General features: G+C 34.6%; 1 protein-coding gene across 5 annotated transcripts in view; it reads right to left on the bottom strand.

The window, feature by feature from the left end:
- Nucleotides 1-23,593, bottom strand: part of Rfx3 (regulatory factor X3) — a 239,861-nt gene that overhangs the window by 149,918 nt on the left and 66,350 nt on the right. Inside the window, exon 2 of one of the 5 annotated variants that reach the window (XM_059259387.1) lies at nt 16,542-16,600. The exons of the other annotated variants lie outside the window; for them this stretch is intronic. The gene's annotated coding sequence lies outside the window, so the exon portion shown is untranslated. The remainder of the gene's footprint in view (nt 1-16,541; nt 16,601-23,593) is intronic. 5 annotated transcript variants of the gene reach the window in all.

The raw sequence follows: 23,593 nt of genomic DNA, 5'->3' as shown, positions 1-23,593 counted from the left end.
GGGCCTGTTGTTCTCCCAGGAGTTCCTGTAGCAATGTGGCATTATTCTACATGTAGCAGTCACCATATTGTACTACAGTGTACATCATTCATCTTGACATAGAAAGAATAAACTGCATGAGCACATGGACTATGATTACCTCATCACCCACAAATATGCCACAATGCCTAATATACCCAGGATATTAAATGTATTGATACAAATATAATATGACTCTCCAAAGACTGTGAGTTTAAGACCCCACTGAAACAGTTCTATGCTTTTCAGAAGTATTTAATACTTAAAATTCTGTAAAAGTATAATTGTCTGCTCTAGCCATCTGCAATAGTGGCATTCATTAAGAATATATTTTTATTTTTAATGTGACTTCAATTTCAATTGCTAAATTATTATTCAATTGTATAAATTATTATAACTCCCTTTTAAGCGTTAAAAAACTTTGTATCTAATTTTTAAAATAAAGAAACAGGATTAACTAAATTTAAATGAGCAAATCAATTTTTTTGCTACTGCTCTAAACCTTCTAACATATCACTTACTGTTTTAAAAAATACAAATGGTTCACTGAATTGCAGTTTCAGAACTAGTGCTCTACCGATGTCATCTTAGAACAGGTGGCCCTGTTATACTTCCTTCGTTAGACAGACACATATCCTTGATTTTCATAGAGGAAATGCTAAGAATAAGTAATTAGCCTAATAGCAATTGTCTGACTTCAGCACTAACTGATGACTTGAAATTTATTTGAGTTTAGCAATAGTCAACTGTTATTCTCCTAAGTTTTCTAAGTACTGAAACTTTCTACTGAAGAAGGTATTCCAGGAAGACTCGAGTTACTAGTCAGTTAACATTTTATCTAAAGAATTTAAGTACAAGTAATCTTAAAATAAATACATCACAGAAAAAGAATTTAAGTATATTATTTTCATCTTTCTGGAAATCCTGTGAGGAATATACAGTTACTATTCCCCCTTTTCTATGGATGAAAAAAGCACACAGTGTTTAAATAATCCTATCAGCATCAAGGTCGTATGACTAGGAAAGAAGAGAGTTAGAATGTAATGTGATATATGATCCCTAAGGTCTGAGAGAGCTGTTGTCTTGCTTTCCTTTTTGATCGCCCAGCCATATGTAGTACTAGGCTCAGTATATGACACTGTAAATGTTTGACAGATCAACTGTTATGTAGTCCTGCATTATAGTAATTGCATCTGCTGTGAGTTCTTAACCTAGTTAATAATCTTCCATGATATATTACCCTCTTGAAGTCTTCATTTCTATTCCAGCAGCTCACAGTACTTAACATGGTGTTTATCTATTCTTTTCTTTCTGTTTGTCTCAGCTAAGACTAATAAAAATAACTAAATCCGGGGTTGGAGAAAGGAGTCCAGTAGTAAGGCACTTGTCTAGCTGGACAAGGACATAGCTTTGATCACCAGGACTGCCCGCCCCCCAAAAAACGCGCGTACACACACACACACACACACACACACACACACACACACACACAGGCTTAATTGTGTGGCTACTATAATCTTCTGCTGGGGTACTAATCCAAACAAACTTGGAATCTGAATCAGGGCTTGGGGACTCTATTTCTTGCTGAAATCTCAGCACTGAGCTCTCAGGTGCCCACTTCAATTCTTCTAAAGGAAGGATACTGCAGTTTCTTAGGTGCCAAAAGAAAGAAGAGTCTCAGTCTTCAGCATAGTCACCATAGTCTGTAGCTCCCTTTCTACTTAGTAACAAACTGCCTCCCCACAAGTGCCAGAGAAATATACTTAAATATACAAAATCAAATGGCATTGCAATTAAAGGTAATAATTGAGAAGCCTTAAGGACAGAGACCAATAAATAATAAGTAAATAAAGTAGTATTTAGAGTATCTAACTGCATTGCAATGCCACAATGAGGTCCTCTAATCCAACTTCATCTGCTCCTACTTGAGCACAAGGCCATCTTTTCTTGTCATATACCAAGAACTTGTTGCACAACTTGCTATATTCATTCAGTTGTTCAAATGCTCATGTAGAACATACTCACTATAGTGGTAAGACATGGGAGTGTACAAAGAATCTTTCGGTTCTCATCCAGGCCTTTTTAACTTCTGTAGGTTAGCCAACAGTCCATCTGTTTCATGTAGCTATGTTTCATACATCGATCAACACACAAATACACATACACAGACATAGAACTTCGACATGGTTCAAATTCTAGTTACAGGATATGGCTGAGGTAAAAAGTCAAACAAAACAAACATACAAAAACAGAACAAAAAAAAAAAAAAAAAACTCTTATTCCAAAGACAGGGATGGTCTACCATAAGGGTCTGGTACTGTGCCACACACCCAGTCTCTTCCCATGCCAGGCAGAGATATGAGGAAATGAGAAGGCTAGGTTTACAATGTCAAATGTGAACTCATTTTGTCAAATGACAATTTACCAATTCACTCAATGTTTCTTTAAACTATGTGTGATATTAACAGTTATCTGTACTAAATAACCAGCATTAATGAGCTTTGGAAGAGCTATTTGATGCTTTAAATTGATAAATCCAAGGTTTATCATGAAATGTGTTGCAAGCTTGCTCTGTGTCTATACAAACGGTATCTGAGAATCACATTATTTTTTAGTACAGTAACTTCTGGGAATGAGAATGTTTGTTTTTGATCAAATTATATACGAACTTCTTGAATACTTATGAGTTTATAAGTGACAGTGTGAATGATTTATTCCTTTAAAAACATCTTTTATCAACTTAATTCTTTACGACCCTCAATTTATTCCTTTCTTACTTAGTTCAGTTGAACATAACTTCTGTTTTAAGTGATTAGCAAGTATTAAAGTTACTACATTTAGTTATCAAATACACATGATAAATTTAGCATATGACTGAGAAGAACTGACAAATAAATCTATTATAAAATATCTGAGGTGAAATGGCTATGTAAAGAACTATTAACACCAAATTGAAACTTAATACTTGCCACTAAAAAGCCCAATCTCTGGCAATGATTTTATTCACAGTGATTTGTGATAAATTTTAAACAGATTTAATATAAGCACACCTCAAGAACTTAATAATTTGTCATTAGGCAAATTGATGCATAACACTAGTTGGTACATTAAACAAAATGGATAGTGAGTGAATTTATGTTTCAGTAAATTTATTTCAGGAGGAACATTCATTGGTAAATGAATCACTCAGTAAATGTTCTTTGGTTTAGGAGGGTAATCAATTATCAGATAACTGACCTCTTTCCCAATAGCAACACTTAGAGTTAAGAAGTGCTCAGGCTCCCAATTCAAGAGTCTGAGACCAATATTCAAAATGGTCCCATTGGTTAGTATTAGAGTTGGCATTAAAACTCAGGACTTTAGTTCCCAGTGCAAAAACAGCTTTAACAGAGCACGGCTTAGAAACGACAAGAAGAAGGCTGTCACAAAGAACAGGGAATGCTGCCAGGAGCTCCAAGCACTTATTGCACAGTGAAAGAAACACTCATATCACATGGAAAACAGAATCCCACGATCAGAGGCACACCTAGAAGTTTCCCAGTGTCTTTCTCACTGTTTCAGGGCATTTAACAAAAATTTAAGTAAAGCAAACTAGGCAAATGTGTGTGATAATGCCAACTAAATGTTTGTACATTGTATATACTGAGGGCTTCTCAGCTCCTTTTCTCTATTGTGTGTTATCCCAGGTACTCGGTAATCTATGTTCACTATTTCTGAATGTAACTTACAGTACAGATTGTGTTTTTATTGCAATAAAAAAAACCCAAAAGACTAATTTCTAGTTCACCAGGAAGCAAAAATCAACACATCAGTAATTGTAATCAAAATAAACAGGAAACACATTCTGAATTTTCACTTGAAGCAAGTAAGTGTAATTTCAGGGTGTGAGAAGGAAACCTTTTAAATGAAATGGTTTGTGTAACAGCTTTTACAAGGTGCACTTTTCACTGTCAACTGCATGAAATGCTCAGAAGGATAATCAGTTTGGTGTGGCAATTTACAGGCTCTCCACAGCATGCAGTAACTATCTTTATTTTGAAGTTGCTTCTATGTTTTTATTATGTTTACATTTTCATTTTTAAAAGATTTAAAATTTATATTGTGTGAGAGTAAATCTGAAACAATCCATACTGCTTAAATTCTTTAATCATTCAGATATGTTCTATTGGATTTTATTAGCTTAAGAGCTGTCAGACCTAAAATACATAGCAGTATTGACAAATTTTTAAGCAACATAGAAACAAACACCTTACAAAAATTTTGATGTACATGTAATATTTATTATGAAGATATTATCAACTATTCTCTTGTTGTACCCCAACAGTAATCTAATATTTATATATCTAAAGTAACATGTAAGATATAATGGTTATGCCATAGTAACATGTGGTCATTTTTCTTACATCTAGATTTACAAAAATATTTCCTAAACACAACTAAATAGTTAATTGTGAAAAACACATTTCCTTTCATTATAAAAATTATTTAACACTGAATAATAAATTCTTACACTTAAAAGAACAAGAGTTTTCTTAGTTGTGAGAATAACTAGTCATCCCTCCTCTTTTCCCCTTTATTCCATCACTTTCTCTGCTGTCCATGCCAAATAAAAGGACTCCATATAAATAAACGGTAGTGACAAGATTGCACCTCTAAATTGCTCTGTGTAAATAAACTATCACTAATGCAGCTTAATTATACCATTTATTTTATTCTTCAAGCTTTTTTGGCATATCCTGACAACTAATTTTCACATTGACTATAGGACCTCAGTCACAATCTGAACACTATTAAAGATCCAGGAAAAGCCCAAAGTGGTGGTAAAATGTAAAATGGCCCTCTCTACTTGGGAAGAGAATGAAGGGGAGCAGGAATACAAGCTCATCCTTAACTATATAATAAGTTCAAGGCTAGCCTGGGCTATATGAGAATTTGTCTCAAAAACACAAAGCTAAACTTAATTATTAATTTTAAACAGGCAAACTATAATGTCATGTATACGCACATGCCACGTGAACAAAAATGTTTAGTGTCTGAAAATAACACCATCATCATGAATTCAAATCCACTTTATTGTATATTCTTGGCTTGTACAGGTAGCACTGAAGCAGAACTACACTACAGCAACACCACTAAAGGTCAAAATTAGTCTTATATTACTGGACTCAACAATGTTCAGAGAAACACAGGCTCAGAGAGCGGGGCTAAACGTGTACTTCAGGCAATGGCCCTGAGTCACGGCTTATACTAGGATTTATTTGGACCTCCACAATGAAAGTTCTACTGTATCACGTTACGAGTAATGTTATGAGTTGCAGAATTCGCTCTTACCATGACCCCAAGATGATTCTATTTTTGTTTTCAAGTCCATAAACAGTAATTAACAGTAGAAAGGCAAAGGAGCAAAAGCTTCTAACAAATTAATAAGAAAAAAATTATTTATTCACTTGACTGTTTTTCTTCTTGAGAGTGCTCTAAATAAAGTAGTTTTAGAAAGTAAACATTTTTTTGTAAAAAGTTAACGAAAAATATTTTGGGGGAGACTGGCATTTCTGAAGCTGCTGCTCCAAACTGAGCCAACTGGGGAAGCCTATAGCACTCTGGGGCAGCCTCAGTACACACAAGAGTATCTGCAGAAACTACACAACCTGGTCAGTAACCAAACCAAACCAAACCTAAGAGGCATGTAAACTTGAACTGCACTAACCTTCACAAAAGCACATCTGTATAGAGAAGGAATTTTACGGTCATCTGAATGTCCAGGAAAAATGAAAATCTCTGAATTTTTCATCATTGGTACTGAAAATTCTACAGATAAATTCATTTTTCTCCCAAATTGGGTATTAATCATTAATACAAATGTTGAAAATCTGTTTGTTATTTAACATAAGTGGAATAAAGACCAATGTAAATAAATAATAATTTAGAAATAAGATTCTAAAGTGTTTTATACTGATGAGTCTAAAAATTTTCCCAGTTTGACAGTAAGAAAGCAAAATCTACAAACCAAAACAAAGGAAAAAAAAACCTTTACTTAGGAAATACACAGACACTTCTGTAAAATGTGTATATTTATTAGAACATCATTTTTTTCAGTTACATCACTTTTTCTTTACATCTAAACTGTCAAAATGTTAAGTTTCTTTCCAAGAAAACATCAAAATACTTGTTAAGGCACAGTATTACACATATCAAACAAAATTCTTTAATAGCACACCCAAGTCATCTAAATAGTCATATTGTAAAATTTTATTAAAACTCAGCAATTAAGGCCGGGCGGTGGTGGCGCACGCCTTTAATCCCAGCACTCAGGAGGCAGAGCCAGGCGGATCTCCACGAGTTCGAGGCCAGCCTGGACTACTGGACTACCAAGTGAGTTCCAGGAAAAACTCAAAGCTACACAGAGAAACCCTGTCTCGGGGGAAAAAAAAAAAAAAACTCAGCAATTATAATTGATGTGGCTTATGTTCTCCTCCAAGAATGTTCAATAAACTTGTTTTATAAATATGTTTAAAATTTGAAACATATTATAGCTAATAATTTGTCTGTGTAGCTCAAAAGTGAATGCTTTAAATTTACTTTTAAATACTCTACCCTCAGTATTAAGATTATGCTTTGTTTTGAATTAACTTACAAAAAAAGAAACAAATTAGAATCTCCATGGAGAAACATATGTAAAATTACTGCAGAGCCTGGCATAATTTCTTTTTAGAAGTTACCCCCATTTCCCTTTCTTCTTGCTTTGAAGAGGAAGAACAGATGCTTGTTGAACATGACTCTGAGCCAGCATCTCACTGCTTTGACACATCCAGTCAGGACAATCAGAAGGGATGAAGTCAAGTTCTTGGAGCCACAGCCCTCTTAGCAACTGGGAGTAAGGCTGTAAGTGAAAACCCACCTGCTTTTTTTTTTTTTTTTTTTTTTCATGATATCTTGACCAGGGAGGATAATAAATCAGGAAAAGAAAAACAGCAATCACTCTCTCCACCTAGATAACCTGGAAAACGGAGAGAATTCTTGCCATCAATGAGCTCTGTCTTTCCCTTCACCTTCCCAGTTACACCCAAACAAAACAAAACAAAACAGACCCAGTCTATCTCCTGGGCCTTCAGGGTGGAGGAAAGAGGATCTGAAGTTCAAGGTAATGCTCAGCTACATAGGGAGTTCCAGGCCAAACTGGGCTAATGTGACCCTGTCTTAAAATCTGTATCTAAACAAAAAACTACCATTTATTGAGCACCTACCATGTAGCTGCCACAAAAATTACACATTAATTTTTAGCACAGTCTTCTACAATCTGTGCTATTCTCTTATTCTCTACGGGGCACAATGAGTTCTCCAAGATCAAGTATTTTCCCAAAATCTCCATTCCCAAGGCATACTTGGAAATAAATAAAACTATAAAACTATGTTCTTAGCATACTTGTCTGATATACATATTTCAAAGTTAATGAGAAAAAGTTTGTTTCATATTTGAAATTGGCAACACGAATAAAAAAGGCACTCTTAAAAGTAAAATCATGTTCTTGCAGAGCCAGCAAGAAATTGTTAAAAATAACACAGATGTGTATTTTTCATTAGTTATACTAACTTGAAAGGTCCAATGACATATATACTATCTTAACAAAAGTGAAAGTTGCATTAGCTATCACCAATATTTTATAGGCATAACTGTTTCTAATCTGTTTAGGATAAACTTATAAAATTTACATCAACTCCAAATAAACATAAACTCACTTAATCCCAGACACTGCTGTGAGATTCAAGTAATGTTGCCAAGATCTGAAAAGCATTGCCTCCCTTGGCTACCTCTTTTGTCTTCTCCACTACAGGACTGTCCCTTTCTCTTCTGTGTCCTATGCACACAGTGTCCCTGAAATAATATTTCGAAGCTTAACGTTCACTTGTAAATTGTGAAGACTTTTAGATCCATTGTCCAAGGTCATTTTCATTTACCCAAACTCCAGTTTTGTAATGTGAACTGCTTCTTTATGAATGCAACACAAAGAGACACAAACAAGATGACCTTCCTTCTCATTGTATCATACCTTCCTTCTCATAGTATCGTACATTGCTGCTAATCCTCAAATTCTCCTTCTGTAGATAATAAAAGCAGTGACATTCCTGAATGTGTCTGTCACTAGCCTTATTGTAACTTACTTGCTACCTGTATCTTCCCAACTCTTGAACATATTTGGATTATAAAGTTCACTCATAGTAATCTCATCAACATTAATGATCTTATCTCAAGGTGGAAAGGAATGGTCAAAGTTTGAAAAAAAGAAAGAAAAAAAAAGCACAAACTTGAGAGTCAGCCAGTAAATTCTAGATTCTTTACATGGCAAATCACTATTAAATCCTACAATCTGCCAAACATTTTAATCAGGTATTTAAAAATAAATGCTAGCTCAATGAATCATGATAACCAAGATAGAAGTCAAATGCTTAAACACGCAGGACAAGAATTGTTTTGGGTGATTCATATCCATGTTGGAGGTATGAAAAATGGGAATCCATTACAAATCTTGCAGGTGATAGTGCTGAATTTGAATACAAACCTAACAGATTTCAATACCAGTATTTGTTACAGTATGCTATGTTTAGCTTATTTCTGCCATTTAAAGTTATTTTAATGTGAGTCTCATTCAGGGGAAAACAAAACAAAACAAAACAGGAGATACCCTTATACCTATAAAAGGAATAAGCCAGTAGGAAAATTTCTGAGAGTAATGTTTTTCAAAATTCCTAAAAGGTATTGCAAACATGAATGTTCCTCACTGCCAAGTGCTATTGAGAACCACTGGCTTTTCCTAGACTATACATGCAATGTAGTGTAGCATGTAAAGGAATATCATGGTAAGTTAAAGAGGCATATATTCAGTCTATACTAACCACTGAGACAATAAGCAAAGGATACAAAATAGATCATAGAAATTGCTGCATTTAAATAAGAATGTAGCTCTCAAGGTAGTAACTATCAGGAAGGACGGTCAAACTATAAAGACAAAGGAGTTAATTTATTAAGAAACACAGAGATCCTAAACATTATGTGCCTATTTTCAGAACTCTTAAATAAAGCAAAACATGAGATTTGAAAATAGTAATGCATTCTATCATAAATGGAGATTTTAACACTTTCCTCCAAAACTGATCAATAAGAAAAAAAGCAAAGATAAATAGACTGAACAATATTAACCAACTTGACCTAATTGCCTTGATAGGGCACCCCATCCAACAATACCCAAATATACTCCCTTCTTAAGAACAGGCAGAACATTTATCAATACAGATCATAATGTCAAAAAAAAAACCATAAAGAATTAATCATATCAAAATTAAGTTAAAAGAGAGTAGCATGGCTGCTACTATAACTAGCAACAGTGTGCCAATCAAGCATGAGTGAGGCCCTGAGTTTTACCCCCAGTACCAACAACAACAAAAAATAGATTGTTTGGAAAATAAATATACACCCCTAATTAATCAACAGGTAGTCAAAGAAGAAATCAGAAGGGAAATTGAAAATTCCTTTAAAATAAATAAAAATGAATATATAACGTACTATAACTTGTGAAAGGCAGAACCCCTTCCACAAACATGAGTAAAGAAAGCACAAATAAATGACTCACTAACTCAATGTTTAGTGGGAAACTCAAGAATGAATTTTAAATAAAAAAAGGTTTATGATCAATAAAATATTAAATTTTGAAAAATTCTAGGGATATTTCTAAAAAGTAAGACCAAAATATTTACCAAAATATAAAAATCAGTTCTAGAAGGAGTACAATTTGCTTAATAGGATTTAAAACAGCAAATATTTTTAAATCAGCCATCTCTTATAGAGCTATATATTAATGTCTGAATGTTCTTATTTCCATCTAATAAAAGAAGATACAGATGTACACATGTTAGCCTTTATCTAATTAATAGGAGAAACCTGTGCATTATCAGTTGTCTGTATTCACACAAGTAGCACAAGGTTAGGAACGCTGAATTCTCTGTCCATTGTCTGTATTCATACCCTGGCTTATCACTGCTGATAGCCATGAGAATGAGGAAGGTATTTAACAATACCCTGGCTGGTCACCGCTGGTAGCCATGAGAATGAGGAAGGTATTGAACAATACCCTGGCTGGTCACTGCTGGTAGCCATGAGGATGAGGACGGTATTTAACAATACCCTGGCTGGTCACTGCTGGTAGCCATGAGGATGAGGAAGGTATTTAACAATACCCTGGCTGGTCATGGTAGCCATGAGAATAAGGAAGGTATTGAACAATACCCTGGCTGGTCACTGCTGGTAGCCATGAGAATGAGGAAGATATTTAACAATACTCTGGCTGGTCACTGCTGGTAGCCATGAGAATGAGGAAGATATTGAACAATCACAGCCTTAGTTGTCTCAACTACCAAGGTGAGAATCATCCCACCTGCTAGAGTAATCATAGGAACTAAAGACATTGCCTTTGGCTTACAAATATGTCTGATGCTAAGTAAGAACTAACGAAATACCAACCACTATTAGTTAGTATCAGTCTATAATTACTTGAAGCTTGTGATCAAAAGGTAGCTTGAATTGTTTAAATCAAAATAGGGTATAGTCACAGAAAAATGGAAGCTATTTAAGTAGTTTGAAAGTCAGTGTCAAAACAAAGAGTTACACTTTCTTTCCAAAGAGAGGACAATGAGTCAATGAAAATGTCTGTCTTTAATGGACTGTTTTTGGATCAACCAAAAAATGTAGCAATCCAGCATTTCAAGCAATATGGAAGCTCCTGCTAGCTCTGTCCTGCTGCCTTTAACTACTCCTTCCTATGTGCTGCATTCAAATGGTACATCTTACAAAACAGAAAATTTATTTCTAAATTGGTTTTTAAATGGCTAAACAACAGCACCCAGCAATATAGCACCTGAACATTTTTATTTGGTATTAAAAAATAAAAATAAGCCGGGCGGTGGTGGCGCACGCCTTTAATTCCAGCACGCAGGAGGCAGAGCCAGGCAGATCTCTGTGAGTTCGAGGCTGGCCTGGGCTACCAAGTGAGTTCCAGGAAAGGCGCAAAGCTACACAGAGAAACCCTGTCTCGAAAAACCAAAAAATAAAAATAAAAAATAAAAAAATAAAATAAATAAAAATAAAAATAAATGTGGAACATATTTATTTAGTAGGGTTCATCAGTATGCATATAAATGAATTTGTGAATATAATATTAAATATGCTAGGTTATTCTAATAAACTGTTTTGAGTACTAAGTAGAAGGTCTTGTTAACTTCACATTTAATAACTGAAAGTTCACCCACAATCCTTCATAAGATATGAGGAAGTTCATCACTGTGAAACATGACAGCAAGGAGACAAACCATCAGAGAAAGCAAATGCATGTGACCAGAAGCACAAGGGGTCCTGAGCTCATCACATGCTGCCATATACATTTTCCTAGAACTAAACCAAACACAGCAATTAGCACTTAAAAGAGAAGGCCAGAAAAACACGGTGGAAACATTGGTTAAATATGAATGGGATATTTGATGCTTTCACACAGCCTACTGATAAGACAGTAGGTGAACATTTAAACCCAGAACAAAAGAAGGAAACCAACACAGCTTTGAAGGCTGACTGAGGTCATCAATACCATCACTACAAATTTAGCTAGAGCTCTGCTATACACATAGTACTTTCACATAAAATTTTTATCTATATTTATATGTTTTATTCAAATCCATATTTTATTTATAACAGTGAATACATTTTCCTCTTAATTCTACTTTGTAATTAGAAGAAATGGTAACGATTAAGACTTGTCTGAGGTCACTCTGACAAGTAAGTGAGGAAGAATTTTACTTCTACATTTCCTACCAGGTAAGGGCCGATTTCTGAGCGCTTCAGCAGCCATTCCTACGTCCCTCACAGACAGAGGGCTAAGCAGACAGGAGGGGGTTTCTTAGCCAAGTCCACAATTATTTTTAAAGCCTACTTTTGTATCCTTCCAAGCATCCTTGGTTTATCTGTCCCACTCCTTCCTTTACTTCTTAACATTTCATTCCTGGTTCTTTTTTTGTTTTGCTTCATTCCTGGCTCTTTTGTTTTGTTTTGTTTTGTTTTTTCCATTCCTGGTACTTTTTAATATTTGATTTATTGAGGAAATCTGGGATGAAACCCATGTTATCTCCAAGATATGACCAGATATAATATATTCAACTTATAAGAAATATTAGAAAGCAAAAAAGTAATTTACACAAATATGATGGAGATCAGTAATTGATTGGGAATAGAGGACGGCATTGATACTACTCAGAACTACAAAGTAACTTTGTAAAAATATTCTAGATCTGAGTATATACCAAAAGGGTGACAATTCCTACCAGAATTATTGCACATTCATGTTTAATGCTGCAGTACACACAGTAACTAAGAAATAGAACCAGCCTAGATGTCTATCAACAGGAGAATGGACAATGAAAATGTAGGGCTTATACACAAAGGAATATTATGCAGCATAAAGAAAAAAGAAATGATAACATATACAGGAAAAATGGATACAAGTGGAAATCCTTCTGCTTAGTAAAACAATGCATATTCAGAAAGATAAATCCCTAATTTTACTCTTTTTTTTTTTTTTTTTTTTTTTGTTTTGTTTTTCGAGACAGGGTTTCTCTGTGTAGCTTTGCGCCTTTCCTGGAACTCACTTGGTAGTCTAGGCTGGCCTCGAACTCACAGAGATCCGCCTGGCTCTGCCTCCCGAGTGCTGGGATTAAAGGCGTGCGCCACCACCGCCCGGCCTAATTTTACTCTTAAAGAACCTAGATTTTGATTTGTATGTATGCATGTATATATACGTGTATACAAGGACATAAACTTTAAAAACCTGAATAAAACAGTTTAATAATGGCATCTTTTCTGTATTCTGTAACACACATACATGTACATATACATGCATACATACACACACATATATATACACATCACACACACACATATATACGTATATACGTATATATATATATATATATATATATATATATATATATATATAGGCAATCACGAAATTAAACTAGAAAGGAGACCATAGCAATATGGTTGCATAAACAAGATCTAATAACAAAACATCACTTGACATGTCAACATAGATAAGGGAAGTTTCACAAGGTCCCACCTGTAGATGAGTAGCTAGAGGCAATTTATTGTTGCTGAGAGAGCAAAATCAGCTTCTCCAGGAATGAGCCCCTTGATAGGTCATCTAACCCCAACTACTTGGCTTTAAACACATGTACATATGAGCAACACTAAATGAACTAAAACGATTGTGTATATGCACACATACATATGTATATATACATGTAACAATAATAAAGAAGAGAGAAGTCATGTATTTGAGAGTGAGATGGAAATGATGTATGTACAGTACTCATGGCTTAAATCTTCAAAATATAACACATTTTCATTAAAAAGTAATAGAATATGTGTGATATGAAAGCAGAAGGAAAAACTATTGGCTAGAAAGATGGATGGGGGACAGTAGTGAGGGAGGGGAACAAGTAAGAATGAAGTATATATGAACATGCTGTAATTAAATCCATTACTTTACATATTATCTTAAAAATATAAAAAAAATCAGCATGTTGGTTGTGATAGAGATTACAAGGACATAAACTTTTAAAACCTGAATAAAATAGTTTAAAATAGCATCTTTTCTGTATTCTGTAACACACACACACACACACACACACACACACACACACACATCAAATGGCTTTTTAAAACAAAACTTTAGATGTATCATATTTGCAACAAAGGGTAGTATATCTACAGCATTTACTGTACCATTCAGATCACAGCAAGGCTACAGCAGCTACATCACGAACCTTTTAAGCTTATGTGCAAACTAAGATGGCCAAGTGAACTGTGAGTATATCTGGCAATGCAATCATACATGAGAAACACTTGCTATTTGTACTGGTGACAAAATAATCAAATAGAGACATGTGTCACTGACCCTGCGTATCTAAAAGCTCCCTTCTGAGGAAAGAAACAAGTTTCTACTGGGTAGAAGCTATAAATGCATAACTGTTCTGTCCAAATATACCAAAGACAAAAATTATTCTAATCAGAGCATGCACCAAATACCGAATCACATGTCTTGAACATTTACTGTTTCTCACACACAGAGCAAAAGCTTCTTAGCAGTCACTACAATGTCAGGCTTAATTCGCCCTGCCAAGCTAGCTAGAGAGGATATTAGGATGATGGGATAGATGTCCTCTAAAATTCCCTTACATTATATTATGTTCCTGCAAAAAACACGAAGTAAAATGTACCATCTCAAAACACTAACTTTATAGCTGCATGCTTACTGCATATCAGTATTTCATAAATACTTATTAATTAAAACATATTGCTGTTATAAATAACATATCCAAGGCAAAGTTCTTGTTTGGTATAAACTACCTAATCATAAAATTCTACCTTACTGGAAAATAAAATATAATTTATAATGATTATTTTTCTTTCTTTGTTCTGCTTTTCTTTTCTTTTCTTTCTTTTTTTTTTTGTTGTTGTTTTTGAAACAGGGTCTCTTATAGCCTAAGCTGATCTCAAACCAATTATGAAGCCCAATCCTCCTCATCCTCCTGCCTCTATTTCAAATTCCTGGGTTTTACACATGTGTACCATGATACCTGTCAACTGCTTTATTGTCTGATGCAATTTCAATATTACCTAACAACAAAAGCAAACTGTCGATAAAGAAGAGTACAGCAAGCTCTGCTTCCAATGAAGATCACGTTAGACAACTGGGCCTTGCCATTGTTGTACAGGCCAGGAGGGACAAGTCACATAACTAAAGATGGATTGAGAGGAAGTAAGGTCTTCTGGGAGAGATGAAAAGCTACAGAGGGATGGTAAAGGTGATGGCACATGCAATACACGCAAATAATCGGCCTTAACATTTATTTTTTACTTCTTCTCATTGAGGCTTAAAGGGCTACAAAGAAATTAACTTCACCTTTGTCTCCTGGGAACACACAATCCAGACACAACAGATCTGAAGTTGAAATATTATCTACACTAATTGAAACAGAATATATATTAAGCCATTTGTTAAAGATACAGAGTCAAATACCCTCTCTCCTAGCACAAGTAAATATGGAAATAATTTACTTTAATGTTGTCAAAAATATATCAGGACTAGAATAAGTCTAATATGAACATGTTAAAACAAAGTCAAAATTGCTGGACCATTCCCAAAGGCACACTATCTTTCAACTTCTGAGTCAAGTGTTTTGCACTAAAATAAAGTTTTGTTAATGGGTTAAATTTATGAGTTATTTTGCTTAAGTCATCTCCTTCAAGATCATTCATATAGACATCACAAAATCATTTTCAACCCCAAAGGCTTTTTGTAAATTTACATTAGAATAAACTCAATACACATTTGAAGACCAGATATACAACTTATCAATTCCAGTTGCCTAAAATTATTGCTTTTAAACAGGGCATGGTGGTACATGCCTACAGTCCCAAAACTCAGGCACTTGAGACAAGAGAATTGTACTTTGTTCAAGGATAGTTTGATCTAAATCATAAATATTAACCCACCTAGGGCTACTTAGAAAGACTCTTGCCTCAGAAAGCATACAAAATTTTTGTAATTATTATTTTTATTACTTGCAACAAAAACTTCATACATAGAAAAATTTACTATAAACCTAAAGTGTCAACATGAAAACTGATTTGAACTTTATGAAATCTTTGTTTTTCTTGTGTTTGTTCATCTGTGGATATATGCATGTGTTGTGTGCTGACCCAAGACATACTAAGCAACTCCTCTATCAGTGATCTAGATCCACAGCCCTGGATAGTTTTTATGAGGATTTTTCAAACTTGTAATGTTTTTGCTTCCTATCAACAATTTTGATAATATCAGTCCCAAATTCAATCAAATCAATAATGTAAGGAAATAAATAAATGTATTAGTCTAGTTCTCTTATTTCATTACAATGTTATATCCTTAACTTTCATAGGTCTAATCTTCCTTGTCTCATAACTATATTAGTCTCAAATTTTGACCCACTCTTTTAAACTTTTTAATATTTTATATGCCAGTCATCAAAACAGTTCACTTGGATTACAGATTACAAAATAAATTTGGATTCTAATTCTTGAATTTGTAGGGTAAAAACAGAAAATGCCACCTTTCTTCTCAATCTAACGAGATCAACTAAGGCCACACATCAATTTTGGGATGTGGTTTGTTTATCTCAAAAAAGATGGGGCAATGTGGACAATGTCATGAGGATAGCCTCCTGCCCACCCACTTCCTTTCATTCTTGAACCTAATTCCAGGTACTAAATCAATCAAAGCCATTAGGAACATAAACACAGAACTTCTAATACCAGACTCTAAAGTTATCAGATGTGTAAGCACTGGGATTGATGTCACTCATCATTTTAAATATTTCAGTAAAAAATTAGAGAGAAAAATTACAACTAAATATTGGTAAGAAAAGACTTAATTGGTCTCACTTACCACTTTGGGATTTTGAAAACCATTGCAGATTCCAGTCTACATTCCTCTGATAAAAATCTCTGAATAAAAAAGAAACAGGAGGCTGTCTTTTGGTGAACTTTAGGTGCAAAATTACTTCAAATTCATTTTCTAAAATACCATTTAAATGAAAAAAATTAAATATTCAAGGTATATTCCTGAAAATCTTTAGTACACAATTGCCTCAAATATTGGAAAGAATGATAAACATCAATAATTCAGAAATTCTAATACATAACTGAATGTCTTATCAATTGAGAAAGAAATTCTATATTCAGGATTCATAATACAGAAACAGAAGGTAGAAGCAATTTTTATACTCTGCAATTCATTTCTCATCTATAATTGGCATAGCTTCAAATATATACATATAGACACACACATTTATATATTAAATTTAGGCTGAATTTACCATGAACTTATACCATAAAAGAGATTTTAGGATAAACTTAACATAAAAATTACATGTAATGATCAGACTTTAAAGGCTTATTTTATGGAGTCATAGCCTTAGTCACAAACAGTGGTCCACGCCTGTTATTACAACATCTGGGTGATAAGAGATAAGAAAATCACCAAAAATTTTAGTTCACTGGGCTACAGAGCAACAACAATATTACTGTTGCCTCAACAATAATAAATTATAATTTATAATATGCTTATATAAACTAGCAATATGCTCCCATAAGAAAACTTTTTAAAATGATACTCTATTGCCTATCAAAAACAAATAAAATAAAAACATAGTGAGATCAAACAGTAAAGAGCCATGAGATCCAAAGCAACTTCCATTTTATATCTACATGGTTCTGTATGGTTTATCTGATGGGCCTACATGCTTCCTATAATCTGAAATATAAAATTATTCTTAAATGAACCCACACATGCAGTATTTTTAAATACATAAATTAGAGAGAGTTGGTAGCTTCTTCATTGATACTTTAAAGTCCCTTACTATTTTTTCAAGCTGGGCAAGGTGGCACATATCTTTAATCCCAGTACTTAATATAAATTTGAGGCCACCCTACTCTACATACATAGTTCCAGGCAAGCCAAGGCTATATAGTGAGACCTTGTTTCAAAATATTGTTTTCTTCATTATCATTGTAATGGTTATTAGCTATTTTTGGCAGTTTAATATGATATATATACAGTCAAGTTAGACTCGGGGCTTGCTAAGCTTGACATTTTCTTACTTAAAATGGTACATTTTCAACCTAAGTATTTATATTCCCCGTATGCTCCTCTCTTGCTATAACTTCAATTATTATACATCTGCAAAACTTCAGATGTGTCTATTCAGTTCCCTGAATCAGTCACTACTCATTTCCTGCAACCTTTTATCCCTACATTCTTCAGAAGGATGTATATGAAATCAACTTTTCCTTAATATCTTATTGGAGGTGGTAAAACAAAAACATTTTGATTATTGCTCATTCTAGTTAGAAAATTTTCGCTTATTTTAATTATTTCATTTTTACACCTATGATTTTCTACCTGCTTCTTTATTAATATCACAATTACCCTATTGTGTGCTTGAATGTTTTTGGCTTTAAGTCTTTGCATAGGTGTCTGCACACGAACTTTTGTCCACTAAGATCAAAATCAATGCCATCTCGAGCTTCACTTCTATTTACTTTTTCTCTTACCAAAGGCTACACTTTCCTTTGACATCTCTAGAATAGTTTTTTTTTTAAAATCACAGATTGAACATTGTAGTAATAAAATGTAGGTAACTTAAATTCTATTTATGTTCCTTTAGAGAGTAACAGTCTTTGCTCTCAACCAGTAAAATCATCAGCTAAACAATTAGAACTGATTTGTATGTTGCTGGGATGGGTTTGAGAAAGGCCCAGTGTATTTATCAAACTCTTCCAGTTTGGCAGGTTAAAATCTATCTCTCCTCCAAATTTTGTTGATATCTAGTTTAAATTTTCTTAGGGTAAAGAGAAAGTGAGCTGTACACCAGGATGCTGCTGTGGTTTGAATGGATGGCCTACAAATTTCAAGAGCTGAAAATGGTAAAAGGCAATATGATGGGATTAATAGGCAACCAACTGATGAGGACTCTCATGATTCTGATTATGGACTTTATGAGAATGGATTCATAAATAAGGAAGGTCCCTGCTATCTTCTGCCATGTGAAGATACAGAATCCTTCTCCTCCAGAAGTAGGAGCATTCAAGGTACCATCTTGTGGGTAAGAATAGACTTAACCAGACAACTGAATCAGATGGTACCTAAATCTCAGACTTTTCAGAAAACACAACTTTATTTAAATAAAATTCAGTTCCTTATGAATTTTAGCCTTGGGTATATTCCTATAGTAGCAAAAACAGACTAAGGCAGGGGTCCTTGCAATAAAATTATGAAAAACATGACTCTCAACTGGATTGCTAGAATGTTACAAATATCCTCTCTATGGTGCTTGGTACAGAGCTTCAAAGTCCACTAGGAACTTTCAACACAGATGTACCCATTCTCAGAGCCCTAGAAGATTCTCCAGTAAGATCACCCAATCTCAATGGCACACATGCAGACCTACACTCAGCCAAAGAATTCAAGCAAACACCTGTGAGAATTCAGAACCTGGTTTTGTGTATCTCTTTTTTTCCACATTTTTGCTCCAGACTTCAGCCCTCTTCAGAGCTCTAATATCTGATTTCTGCCTAGAGTCTTCTCAGCTAGAAGACTCCACAGTTTCTGCTACCCTGCTCAGTCCTTGTCACACCGTCAGGACATTGATGTTAAACAGAAAACCAGAGTAAATGTGAGGTTTTCTTACAAATGTCTTCCTGTACAACTTCCTGTCCAACTCTTGAAGAAGGTACCTCAAAATTAGGACAATTTGAAATTCTGTGGCAAGGGGATTCCAATACCAGTAACAGAAATTATTCCCCACACTGCTTTAAACTGTCCTTTTCCTTGTTATTTCAATTCATAGCTCTCTTCTCTCCTAGTACCCAGTTTGGATATTTTGAATCTGGGTTAAATACATATAAAATGCTTTTTAAAAACTGGATAAAGTTAGCTGGGCATGGCATTGCAAGCCTTATCCTAACATTCAGAAGCCAGAGGAGAGAGCTTCTGGTTCCAGGGCCAGCCTTGCTATACATTCAGATCCAAGGTTATAAAACAAAAACAAAAATAAACCCAAAATCTTAAAACTTTAAATATCATAATCATGATGATGAAAATTTTTATGGTAAGTCGTGTAGTTTCTAACATGAATAGAACTGTCTTCAATAGAACTTTCAGCACGTCAGTGCTGACAGAACTTTTCATAACCCAGAAGACATAAGTAACATACCATCAGAGGCTGCTGCCCATCTGCCTTCACATCCTTCCTTCTTGAACTCTACCTTCCTATTTTTCATTCAAGTCAAACGAAAATAGACAATTCAGAACACTTCAATTTGTCAGAATTCTCCTCTTGCCAATTCTAGCATCGATTTGTTCTCTTGTTAAGTATAAATGTCTTTATATTTATATTTAAAATTTATAGAAACCTCTCTCTCTCCAGGGAATCATGAGAGATTTAAATGAGAAATTAGTATAAAGATAAGCATCTTTATATTTTAAAAACATTTTCATAAAATTGATAATCTCACAAATAAAAACATATTCGCTGAGCATAGATTTCTCAACTGATAGATATTAGATATACTAATTCAAACAAATGCTTAGACATACCCAAGGCCTAGGGCATAGGGCCTAGGACCATAGTTGTTTTACGGGTCCATAACACCTTTTGAATTATCTTAAAGTGTGAAGAATAATTGAAAATTAAGTATTACATCTGATGTTAATAATACACCATCAAAGCCATAAAACCTAGTTATGTGTTTGTAGTCTGCATGGGTAGATACAATTGGTAAGTGTTCTCAGAGTTACTAGGAACCTCACTCTTTCACTATACCTGGCTGATTCTAGAATATGAGACTCCAGGAATTTCCCACCAGGAGAGGTAGGCATTCTTTCCTATAGGTACTATCCAAGGAAACAATCTACCCCAATGCATGCGTATGCGCGCGCACACACACACACACACACACACACACACACACACACACACACACACACTTTTTGTATTCACAGAAACTTCATTCACTTTTGAAGTACTCATGTGAGCCAACATTTGGAAAATATTGGGCCAGCAGTACTCTGGGTAACCATACATCTCCAGATGCTTTCACTGAACTTGTTATCTCGGAGTCCTCAATCTGTTTGAAGCAGTCGAGAAAGCCACAAGTTCCTGTCTAGGTGACAGCTTCCAACCACAGCCACATGCAGAGAGAAGATAAAATCACTCTGAAAACCCACAAAGTTCCCAACCTTAGCTGAATTAGATTTTTAGATCTTTTCGGGTTCTCTTAATTATTTATCATTCTCAGTTGCTCAAAGAGGGATTTCTTAGCTTCAAATCACCACAGCTTCTTAAAAAGAAAACTACTAAGTGTTTTAAATGACCAATAAATTTTTTTTTACAAAGGAACATTGAGACAACGTTTACAACCACATCCAAGAAAAAAGTGATCTGATGTAAGCTTGGAATGTTGCAAGGATTGCACGCCTCTAACCATGAACCACCTATAAATCTACGCCCTTGCTTATGTACGATGTAGTCAGTTTAATCAGAAGTACTACGTCTTCATTCCAGCTCCACTCCTGTTACATCTCATTGGCCAATGACTTTGCCTAAGTTTAGTCTCCTAGGGACACATATAAGTAAATAGATAAGCCATCGCAATTCACAAAAGACAATTACCATATTAAATGACAATGTAGCCTGAGAAGAACTGGGATATTTTTAAAAATAAAATAAATTATTTCAATGTGGCAGCAGACACTTACAGTGCCAGTTAATTGATAGGGAGGGACAGGAAAATTGTTTGACTACATGAGTTTGATGCCACCAGACTAGAAAATATAGTGAGAAACTGTCTATAAAAAATTTTTTCCTTAAAAATAAGCAAGATAAGTATATACTATTTCCATTTTTTATTTCATTATGATAGTCATAATATTCTTAAATTTCATAAGCCTGATCTCCACTATCATACCTATATCATCTTTGACTCATTCTTTTGAATGTTTCAATGTTTTATATGCCAGTCGTCCAAGTATTTCACTTGGATTACATATGGGAAGGTAAAAATGTGTTACATCACTACTTTTCAGGGAAGTTCAAACACTGACTGGACCTTAAAGCCGCTCATAATCAATAAGGTAAAGTCCGTTTCTTCATGCATGCCGGGACATCTGTTTATGCTCTACAGGGGGCAGCAAGACAGTGCAGTAAGGGCCCAAACAGTAAGTACCTGAGGCTCTATGGACACAAATGTCTCTAGGCAAATAATTCCTATCTGCTGTGAAAGCAGTCACATATAAGTTGTAAACAAATGGGGATGAGTAACACATGGATGAGAAAATACATGTTTGCTATAAGTTGGTCATTAAACAATGTGTGTGAATATATATATACATTCATATTTATATACACACATATAACTACTTAAACATATTCACATTAATACATACATACAATTTTTGTTTTTAAGTAGTAAATCATGAGACCCAGGGTCTCATGATTGCTAGGCATGTATGCTTCCATTGAGCCCCATCCCCAGTAAACAAAAATTATTTTTTTTCAAATAGTATTTTTTAAAATACAATTTCAATGAGGGCTGAGAAGATGTCTCAGCAGTTAGGAGCAGTTGCTCAGAGGACCTGGGTTCATTTCCCAAAACCTACATACTGGCTTATAACAACCTCTAAGTTCAGATCAAGGATCTCCGATACTGGCTTATAACAAACTCTAAGTTCAGATCAAGGATCTCCGATGCCCTCTCTGACTTCCAAGGGAACCAGGCATGCACATGGTACACATATATACACGCAGGCACTCATGTCCATAGGAATAAATCTTCAAACATTCGTCTAAAATAATAAGCTAACAGCTGAATTCCCAACCCAAAACCATAAACCACTTCTGCTCTAAAACACTGCTTCTCAATCTACAAAATGCAAATTAATTACATGGTGCTCTTAATGGAGATTCTGATTCAACAGGATCAGGTGGGGTCTAAGAATTTGAAATTCCACTAGTCTCCCACATGACTAAAATTCAAAGAACTGAGGAAATGGCTCAGAAGTTACAAGGAAATGCTTCTCTTGCAGAGGCCCTGTCTTCAGTTCCTAGAACCCACATACAATAGCACACAACCACCTATACCCTGAGCTTCAGGATACCTGCTACCCTCTTCTAGCCTCCACAGGCAACAGCTCTCACGTGCACAGTCCCCACAGAGACATATATGCATACACATGGTTTAACAAAACCTTTTTTTTATTTAGTTGAACCTCAGCACAGGATGTTTTGGATAGCAGAAATTTGATAAAGTCCATGTGAAGAGGGCTCCTATCTATTTGATAGCCATGGTTAACATTGTCTAATACATAATAAAGTGCTAAATAAATATTTCTGTAAGTGAAGACATAAATAAACAAGGGAAAAGCTTTGAATAAAGTGCTAAGCTCTTTCTTATAACATTATGATGTTATCCTGTACGGGCTTATCATTCAAATGCTCATCTTAACATTAAGCTTGGTGAAAATAAGAGTGCCTTTAACATTCATTACACATTTTCTTCTATTACTCAAAAGACACTATATATATATAGTATATATTATATATAAATATATATAATATATATAGTATATATATTATATATATAAATATATATTTATATATATTTATATATATAAAACTTTTAGGAATTAAAAAAATCATTCAAATTACTCTTCTATGTTCATCCACATTGATCATCTTTGGGGTGGGTGGGGATGAGAATAAAAGGGAACAGGTGTGGGGGATGAAGAGAGAGAGAGTATGGGGAGAGACAAATGGAATTGGAGGTCATGGCAGGGGGCACTCAGGAAACCTAATGCAGTCAAAACTCCCTGGAATCTATAAAGATAGGGTGATGCTATCGAGGACTCCTAGTAATGGGAGATACTGAGCCTAACCTTCC

This window comes from Peromyscus eremicus, chromosome 1 (assembly GCF_949786415.1).
Source record: "Peromyscus eremicus chromosome 1, PerEre_H2_v1, whole genome shotgun sequence".
Taxonomy (NCBI): Eukaryota; Metazoa; Chordata; class Mammalia; order Rodentia; family Cricetidae; genus Peromyscus; species Peromyscus eremicus.
Note: the sequence above shows the minus strand (reverse complement) of the source record. Positions and strands in the feature narration are given on the sequence as shown.